Source organism: Ixodes scapularis, unplaced genomic scaffold (assembly GCF_016920785.2).
Source record: "Ixodes scapularis isolate PalLabHiFi unplaced genomic scaffold, ASM1692078v2 PGA_scaffold8__174_contigs__length_109621045, whole genome shotgun sequence".
NCBI classification, from domain to species: Eukaryota; Metazoa; Arthropoda; class Arachnida; order Ixodida; family Ixodidae; genus Ixodes; species Ixodes scapularis.
The window spans coordinates 100,411,262-100,421,545 of NW_024609883.1; the positions used below are offsets into that span (position 1 = coordinate 100,411,262).

General features: G+C 45.7%; 1 pseudogene; it reads left to right on the plus strand.

The window, feature by feature from the left end:
- Positions 1-4,385: 4,385 nt before the first annotated feature.
- LOC120836529 lies at positions 4,386-6,198 on the plus strand (annotated as a pseudogene).
- Positions 6,199-10,284: the final 4,086 nt, after the last annotated feature.

Below are 10,284 nucleotides of genomic sequence, written 5' to 3' on the forward strand. Positions count from 1 at the left end.
TGTCCGTCTTATTTCTTCAGATTTCTTGAGGCATTTACCATCATACTCTATCTTAGAGGTCTGCATGGGCTTTTATTTAGGGGCCGGGCAGAGCTCGACCCGCTGTCTTTTGGCCCGGGGCTGGCCCGCGGCGGGCTCTTCATGACAAAAATAATTCCTGAAGAAGTGGAACAAGGGGAAAAAGGGACAAACATCAATCTCCAAACACAGCTAGGTGACAGGTGTTACAACCAAAAGAAGCGCCAAAAATTAGACGAAGGACGAGTGACAGGAATGTACACAACAATCGCTGACTTACAAGTGAAGTTTTGTTAAGAAGAAACATGAAACACTTGAGCCCCCAAAACACAGCCAATCTTATCAATGTGATTACAATCTTGCTTCGTAACGACATATGTAACCAATATCGCTGCAAAACAAGGCAATGGACGGCGAACTGACACATACCCTCCTCACACCGAGACACGACAAAAGCCTCCGTAATCTCCCTGGTTCTTTGGTTAGTGTGCCACGTCACAATGGTAGTGTGAGTAAAGAGCCCCGCACCTGGCACACCCGCACCTGGCATAGTGTACCACCAAGTGTGCGGAGCGAGAAGACCTCATGGCCAGACGATGCTCCCTTAATCTGTCATTAATGCATCTGCCTTACTGCCTGACCTATACTTTTTCACACTACAATGGGATCTTATATACTACCCGTCTCTCGCAGTTCACAATTTTGTTTTAATGTTTCTTCGCACATTTTATTCCCCGTCTTCCCCTCCGTTCGATCCTGCCACACAACTTTTTTTTTCAGCTTCCTAGGAGCGGAAAACAACACTGGAACCTGGTGTTCGCTCGCATCTTTACTAATTCAATGGCTGAGCTTCTGAACATAGGGAAGCACTACTGGTCTAACGCTGGGTTTTACTCTCTTTGGGCCTACAGCACTCATGCGGAGTCTTTTTAGAAGGGTCTCCATCACTCTCACAAGAAGTGCAGGCAGATTACCCCCTGTTCCAGTCTCTGTACCTGTGACCCAAAAGTTTCCACATCATTTTGTGGGGGCATGACTTTGACAACGCGGCGCGCAAACACGACAGGGCAATACCCCTTTTAACAACTTTAGAGCGGTGGGACTCAAGTGGGAGCAGGTTTTTCTTTGACCGGGGTCTGTACTGCCAGCAGACGTGCGAAGGTTGTAGCGAAACTCTTATACACAAAAACTGCAAGGACGCTTCCACGGGATTCTCTTGAGTAAATTTTAATCCCGCCGATGAAGCCACGAACGCCTCCAAAAAATTCACTCACCCCCACCCTTTGTGCATCCTCCTGGATGTAAAACAGTACCAGCTAATCGTCAACATATCTGAAGATCTTCACGACATCGCTTCCTAGTTTCTGTTCAATCTTTCTGTGGCACCTTGAAATGAATAAATCCCCCAGGACAGGTGCGACACTAGACCCGATGCAGACGCCACTTTTCTGCAGAAGTAAAACCACATAGGTGGACGTCAAATAAATTCCAGCAGTTCTAAATAAAGTTCCTTGTTGATTCCTCAATCATCTTAGAAGCCGATTATCCCACGTCTCTCAATGCTTTCACGGAGAGCAAAACGGAGTTCATCGTGAGCGATCGAGCAGAAGAGGTCCTCCACATCGAAAGAACCCGCCTCACAGGTACCCGAGTTCGTTTTCATTAAAAAGTGCGCCACACTCTCCGAGCTCTCAAGGCGACACGTGTCCTTTAGAGGGGAGCTGCTGGTATGGTGGTTTGAAACTAGTATGAGGTTATTTTCGAACTGCTTCATGACATTTGAATATATTATATGCTAAAGTAGCTTGCACGGGACACTGGTTAGAGATATAGGACGATAACTTGATGGTGAAGTTCGATCCCCCGATTTGTGTATGGGGACCACTCTGCCAATTCTCCAATCTGTAGGAAGCTCGCCAGAAGACGAAGATTGTTGGAAGATAATTAACAGAAAACGAGCTAAGTGCAATTTAGTATTTTTCAGTAATTTGGAGTTAATTTTGTCGTCCCCAGAACTGGACGACAACTATAACCTTTATATACAGCTAGTGATACCTGAATACGTTATTTCAATGGCAGCCATGGGAGTGTGATATGCGTTGTTAAGATGAGGCGTGCTACTGTGGTCATCTGTGGTAAAGACTGAGGTGAAATAGTGGTTAAGGCTGTTGGCGCTTTCTTCATCCGATAATGGCAACCGATTATGTCTCATTAGTTGTACAGGTTTAAACGTTTTCGGATTAATTACCTTCCAGAACGTTTTAGGTTTATTGCGAAGAATGTTTACTAAGTCATTGTTAAAGAATTTTTTCTTCGCCTCTGTAATAAATTTCTTATAAATTTTAGGAATATCATTTTACTGTTTCCAAACCAGATCGGTAGTCAGTTGTCTGGCATGGCTAAATAGTATTATCTTTTTTCTGTTAATTTGGTTAAGCGTTTTTGTGAACCAGGGATTCGATTTGTCACAAGTTATGTTTATTGATAGGATGTAAGTGTCGGCAAGGTGTGCGAGTTTATTTCTGAAGAGAATCCAGTTTTCATCGACTGTCCTGCTCATATATCCACACTGAAAACTACCAAAAATATTTCAAGCTCATTGTTAATTGCGGAGTATTAGCTTTATTATAGTCCTTAATGGTTTCAAAATATGGTGATTTCCGCTGAGTTTCAAATTCAATGTTGAAATGAATTACGTCATGGTCACTAATGGGTGGGTGGTATGTTATAGTTTTAACAAGTGTGGTGTCAGTAGTGAGGCATAGATTCAGAATATGACTTGTTCTTTGGGTTGATCTGGTAGTTTGATTAATCATCTGTGAAAGATTAAATGTAAGACATGTGTCTATAAGTTCGCCTGAAATATGATTCGAGAATGAAAGAGTATCCCAAATGATATCAGGACAATTGAAGTCGCCTAGAAGAATGCATGATGCGTTTCGGGATTGGTTGAAAATTAAAGAGAGTGCGGCATGAAGCTTATTAAAAAAAACATTAACAAAGTCGGGCGGTCTATACCACACAGCAAGGAAGATACACGCGGAGGGGGAACGCAGCCGTAAACCATTTCAAGGCAAGTAGGGATTTGAACAAAAGAAACTACAGTATGATTCCGTACAGCAATTAGTTCTCCACCCCCACGTCGGAACTTCCTATCACATCTATAAATATTGTAATTAAAATTTGTGGGAAACACTTCGGAGTCTTTTATGTCAGGTCTTAGCCAAGTTTCCGTTAGGAAAATAAAGTCGGCAGCAAAGAGTCAGTTAATATATGAAGCTCTTTACGCTTTGGCAGTATACTTCTTATGTTAGTGTAAAGTACAGAAAAATCACATTTTTTTTTTTAATCTGGGGGCACTGAGGTGAGTCTTGACCACACAGATGTTATGGATGCCTGTGGTTCACAACACTCTTGCTTTCAGGGTCATAAACAAAAATTTGCGTTGCAATTGAAAATTTGTTAACTTTTAGTTTAAACGGTTTATTTTGGGGCCTGACAAACTGTAGGAGTTCTCGACGAGCTTCACGCACGGCAGGGGAAAAGTCTTCGCTTACGGAAAACGTGGTATTCTTGAACTTGTAAGCTTTCCCTGTGATTAAGTCCTTTTGCTTTGTTGAGCAAAACTTTACAATGATAGGGTGTTTTTTATTAGGGCCGAAACAACCGATCCTGCGGGCGCGTTCAATGATGCCAGGTTCTAATGGTAAACCAAGTTGCGTAGAGCAGATATCGAGAACAAGCTTTTCTGACTCAGCCCAGGTCTCCCCCTCTTTGTCCGACAATCCATAATAAAGCAAGTTTGAGCGCCGCTGTCTGTTCTCGACATCTGACTTCTTCCTCTAAAAAAAGGAAACCCTAAATTTAAACAGCTAATTTTAAAACAAGTTTTAAATGAATAGCTGGAAAGTGTGTACATAGCATTGTACTGCCCTAAAAAAATTAGTAGACTACGGACAAAATGAACAACCAAAGCGTTTAACTTACATGGACATGTTGAACACTGGTGGTGTCTTTTGACTGAACTACTATGCAGGAAACAACATTTAATGCCAGCCATCTCTATTTTTAGGACAGTACCTCAACATAAGATTAATTTGACATTTCGTAGAAAGGGTGCTGAATTGAAGATATGGTGACACAAACTGTTTTAATAAAAGCGTAAAAATATGTAACTAGTCAAAACAAGTGCCTAATAGTTTGCTGACTAGGAAACAACACGCAGGACTAGAAATATATGGTGGATATAAATTAATAAAGCTGGTAATGAATCGAAGCATACTTAGATATGCGAGCCACACAACTTGCAACCGCCATCTCAAGAAAACCAAAGAAAGCCTTTAGTGATTTCTAAAATCGAAACAACGATGGCAGGAGTTTCACTAGACTTCGGTGATTGCACCTTGTGTTCAGCAGGCCGGCTACAGGTATTTTATTGATTGTAATATTCACCTTGTTTACAACTGACTCTAGCTGCCGAGTAGGTTAGAATAAGACAACGCCTTTCAATAAGGCAGCTCGTATTGTATGTCGTCTGGCCATGGGCGAAGCCGAAAAGCCAGTAGGCCGCCATAACCGCAGTCAAGCCATTCTCCAAACCTTGCACTTCGAAAAACTGAACTGTATCAACGTGTATGTTCATGCTCTTCGCTGCCTCCACATCGTACCCTGAGAAGGCAACACAAACTGTCGTCGGAATGGTTTCCTCCGGCGTATAAAAGAAGAATTTGTTGTGGTGGCGCTTTTGTCGCATTTTTAGTCTGAAGAAGAAGAGGAAAGTAAAGGGTTCTTCACCGGTACTGGAGCAGGGCGGTCGACTTCAGCTGCCGCGGCAGCATACAAGATATTGGCGACGAGTGATGTACCGGCAAGCATGCGCCTATACCCGTTTTCACCTCAAGAACCGTAGTAAAAAGGTACTGTTTCTCGCGGAGCATTACTAATTTTCCTCTTTATGCTGAGAATTTAGATATATGTTGGTGCATTTTAGATTAGATACATGTTACTTTATCAAGACGTATACGTCTCAAACACCAAAAGCATCGCGTCTGCCTCCAACAACCAAATCTTGTAAGAACTACTTCGCGCGGCGTATGAACATGAAGCAAAATGTCCTTTTTTCTTGAGGTGAAAACGGGTTTAGCGGTGCCAGTTCCTTTCCTTCCCGCTCCCGGGAGACCTGCTATCCCTTAGAAACAGTGGCGGCGGGTGTTCCGAAAGTACCTGCTGGCTTCGTGAAGCGACGCCCATGGACCTGCTCGGCGGAAGGCCTTACTTCTACATTGCCTCGGTGTTGAAGGACAGAGAGCCTTCTAAACACTTCCAGAGACGCATCCCCTGGTACCACTGAAGACACCCACTGCCGGCACGAAGACACCGACTGCGCCGGACGACTACGATATCGCTTTGGCGGCCCTGGAGACCTACTTCCCGGCAACTTCGAACGTGGTCGTTGCACGACACCGCTTCAGGCAGCGAGCGCAGCTACCGGGGGAATATGTCGAAGTATTCGTTGCCGAGCTGCGAGACCTGTCGGCGGACTGCGAGTTCGGACTCTTGGCGGACGAGTTCATCCGAGACCGGCTGGTGGCGAAGACTACGAGCCAGCAGTTAGGAGAGCGTCTCCTACTGGAAGGAAGTAGTCTAACCCTCGACCGGGCGCTGTCCATCTGCCGACTGGTCGAGGAAGCGGTCCGGTACTCCAAAGAGCTCGTATCGCCTTCACCGGTGCAGAAGGGGGACGTTAAGTCTCCGAACGCCGAGCGACCACAGCGTACACAGGGAGAACCTTCATTTTCCACTTCGAAGAAATGTTACCGCTGCGGGTCGTCGGGACATCTTGCTAATTCCGCTGCATGCAAAGCAAGAGGGAGAAAGTGTGCCGGATGCCGGAAAGTCGCACATTTTCGTGTTGTCTGCAAGAGAACCGCCAGTCACAATAGCAAAGGTGGTACTGTCAGAGAAGTTGCGTGCTTGAATTGCTCTGACGAGGACCTTCTTAGTGTTCTTCACCTGCACGATAAACCGAAGAGCGGTATCTACACTCCATTTCAAGTCGAAGGAACACCCCTATCATTCTTGGCTGACACAGAGACAGCAGTTTCCATAATGTCGGAAGATACGTACAAGAGAAACTTCAGTTCTGCTAACCAGCTGGAAGGTACGTCTGCAAGTTTGTGAGATTTTTCGCAGAAGGAGATCGCTGTAGCAGGCTGCTTTGTTGCTGCTGTCGGTAACAAGACGTGCAAGACTTCTGTACGCTTCTACATTGTTCTGAACGGTATAGAGATACTCGGCATCGACGCCATCGCTTGTTCATCCCTTGAGTTCAGCGGTAGCGCGCTGAAATGTTTCAACACTACGTGCGTACCGTCTGGACTTCCTCGAAACTTGGTAGATGACTTCGAGCACCTTTTTGACGGAACCCTCGGTACCGCAAAGGGATTCGCTCACAAGGCGAAGATGCGTCAAGGAGTACAACCCGTTTCTGCCAAGCTGCCAAGACTTCCTTTTTCTGTCAGTGACGAAGTCTCTGAAGAGCTTCAGCTACTTCTACAGGCAGGGGTCATCGAAACAATTGATGCGTCAGAGTGGTTCTCGCCGATCGCGGTGGTAAAAAAAAAACAGGAAAGTTGGAGTCTGTGTCGCTTTAAGTGAAGTCAACAAGGCCGTCATAATTGACAGCTTTCCGTTGCCTCACACTGAGGAACTGCTACAAGCACTGGTCGGAGCTAAGTACTTATCATGCCTGGATCTATCGAGCGCGTGCCATCAGGTCCTTTTGTGCCCGGAAAACCGAGAGCTGACGGCGTTCATAACCCACGATGGACTTTTCAGGTTCACCGGGATTTCTTTTGGGTTCACCGGCTCCAGCTGCGTTCCAGACAATGATGATTACGATCCTGATGGTATCTCAAAAAGTACGCTGCTACCTGGACGACATCATTGTTTTTAAAACTACCGCAGAGGAGCACCTCAGGAATCTGCATGAAGTTCTCTGTCGCATCAGCGAAGCGGGCTTGAAGTTGAACGACAAGTGCATATCTTTAATGTTCGGAAACTGTCATCCTTGGGGCATGTAGTCAGCGTGCGTGGAGTGTCACCCATGCAAAGCCATGTTGCCGTGATTGTCAAGGCTCAAGCACCTACAGACGTCAACATGCTACGTTCGTTTCTGGGCATGGTCGGCTACTATGCCGAGTTCATCCCTCGGTATGCAGAGCTGGCAGAACCACTACGTGAGCTACTACGCAAGGGTCCATGCAGCTTTCCTCTGGACAGCTGCATGGACGCCATTCAAGGACGAGACTGGATATCGTGGGGGGCCCGTCCAAAGATTTTTTCGATCAACTAACAGAGAGTCTGGGAGAGTTGCGACAACAAGTGACTCAGTAGCAGCAGAAGTTCAAGAAGTATACGGATGCTCGCCGGAGAGCGTCAGCGTGCTGAAACTGGGAGATAAACTACGGGTCAAGTTACCAGGATACATTGCAAAAGGTAGCCTCAGCTATTCGGTGCCCCTCAAGGTGGTGAAATACCTGGGGAAGAATGCCTACCGTCTAGATGACGGAAAAATGTGGAACAGGAAGCGGCTCGTCGTCATACCATCAAGCACGAAGCCACCTCCTCATACGAACCTGGGCCACATCCCATGGTTCTCAACATCATCAGCCGCATCTCCGCCTTTTATGGTCGCGAAACCACAATCACTTCTTGCGACATTGTTGGAGACTACATTGCCGGCATCTCCATCGACCTCGCCGGCACCAGCATGTCCCCTCATCAGTTCGCCCAGTTCACTGGCCATGGAACCAAGACGGACTGCCAGACAGACCTCCAGACCATAAAGATTGCTGGACTTTGTTTTATACTAGTGTCCTTGTTTTCAATGTTGCATTGATGAATTTCCTTTTTATTCTTGAAGGGGGGAACTGTTGTGGCGGCGCTATTGTCGCATTTGTAGTCTGAAGAAGAAGAAGAAAATAAAGGGTTCTTTACCGGTACTGGAGCAGGGCGGTCAATTTCAGCTGCCACGGCAGCATACAACAGAATTGATTGACTCAGGTCACAATAGAGGTTGTACTGATAGTATGATTTTTAGCATGTGATGATTTCAGTTCCCGTTCTCACCAAACCGATGACGTCTCCTTTCGGAAACCAACGCCGAAAATCCTAGGTTTCGAAGTGGACTTTCGCGTTGTTTTTTTTATTTGAAACCGACTTCGAAACCTACTGGGTCTTGAAGTCAGTTTTAGATCAGAAAGGTTTGCATAGCAGGGTTTAAAATTTTCTCGAGGCGAGTAAACAGATTGCCTGACACCAGAGCTCTCGGCCATAAACGCACGCAGTTTGGTGTGATTAGATTTGCTGCTGAAAACTGTGCGAGCGAGTGTGCCCAGGAACTTTAACAGTGACAGAGCCGCTGGTGGTGTCCAAACTTCTACAAAGGGCGCCGTGGACATGCCGACAGAGGCAAGTCCACGGCACCCTCTCGGTGCTCCTGTAGGTAAATGAAACCTATCTATCCACTGAAATAAGGTGTGGCAGGACTCATCACAGTGAACCCTTTGTAAATTGGCACTTAATTAGAACGGTTATCAACAAATCAAGAAATAATAAAAGTGTTCCGAGTAAAGAGGGGGAGGGGCGACGAAACAAAAGTAGGAAGGGACAGGGAGAAAAATGAAAAGTGGAATGCCCTCGACATCGTCGCTACTATTAGGCATTCTCAACCTTACGTTGTAATTTCTACCTAGAACCAATCTTCAGTAGACTTGTGCGTTACCAAATGCTAAACTAAAACTAAATTGTAGTAATCTAGCATATGTTGCAGGGACAGTGAACACTTGCCAAACGGCATTCCTAATTGGTCTTCTGGGGAATATGGCGAATGGTGCAGCTTTTATAAGCATATACCACCTCATAATCATCATCACAAGACGTGGCACCGCGGGCCTCCATGGTACGGGCTGTTGCCTTTCCGCGGTGCCACGGCTCTCCTGAGCCAATAAAGATTACTACTACCCGCTAGGGTTATGTTGTTTAGGATCGCGTAGTGGCCAAGATGTGAAACGCACATGTTGCTCTAAAGCAAGGCATAAACGGAGGTGTTCGGGTATTCCAATGAAGGGTGGCATCTACAACGATCCCTCTTCGTGTCGCAACGGTGGGTTCTGCCATCCTTTTGTGCGTAGTGATATAGAACTGGAAAAATATGGTGGCTGGCTTGGCGAACGCGGCCGCTCCCACTCGTTTGGCAGTGCGGAAACATTTACGTACTATTTAACTATTGAATAATATTTTTTTTTTAATTTTGTGTTAAAAATCATATACGTATGACGTTATAATATAAGCACTACACGCGGCATTGTGTACTATCTACGAACACTTGCGGTATGGGAATTGAAACATTTCACGAAGGTAGTTGAAGCTGGTAGAAATAACTTGAAAAGGAACATCTTAAGAATCTCATGAAGGAAATCAATGGTTAGCTGACTTTCTTATCTCAACGTTGGCTGTAAATCTTAAAGAAACGATGCAACGATTTTAGTGCTTTGCGAATATTCACCGATGTTTGTTTGCAAACAAGCTCGCTGTCGCCAGCTATTGGGGGACCCTGTGCGCTTCCGGTTTTCCTCTTCTTTTTCTTTTGTCTCACATCCTTTTGTTATTCACAATAGGTTCTACAGAGCGCCCAAATTCTTACAAAGGTATTACAGGTAATTGTCATAAGAAAAATCTTCTTACCCGACACTGTGCGTTCCTGACGAACAAATAAATACACTAGCGGAAGTCTACCGGGGCACCAAATACTCTGGCGCCCCCGTGGTATTAACTCCGCTGAATGCAGTTAATACCGCTTAGAACGAATTCCTGATGTTAATTATCCATGACAGACACGTTTGCTTTTCACCACACGCTAAAAAGTCGCAGTAAAATATTAAAGAAAAACGAGCAGCGTTTCCTTAAAGCCCCCTCATGTTTTAAAAGTAACGCAAGGTGCGTCGATGCAAGAGGCACGGGCAACGTGGAGCCCTTGGGAAGGTCACGGTGACGCAGCGCAGCACTGAGCTAGATTTCAGACGACATGTTCTTCCCAGAATTGGCGCGCAGCACACATCTCGACACAACAATGAATGGCGCCACTTTACTCAAGATAGAGGGGCTTTGCGTTTACCCCCTTAATTCGCAGCCAGATCAAGCCACCACGTGATCCGGAACCGCTTATATGCGGCCAATGTTGACCATAGCAACGGGCTGAGGTTG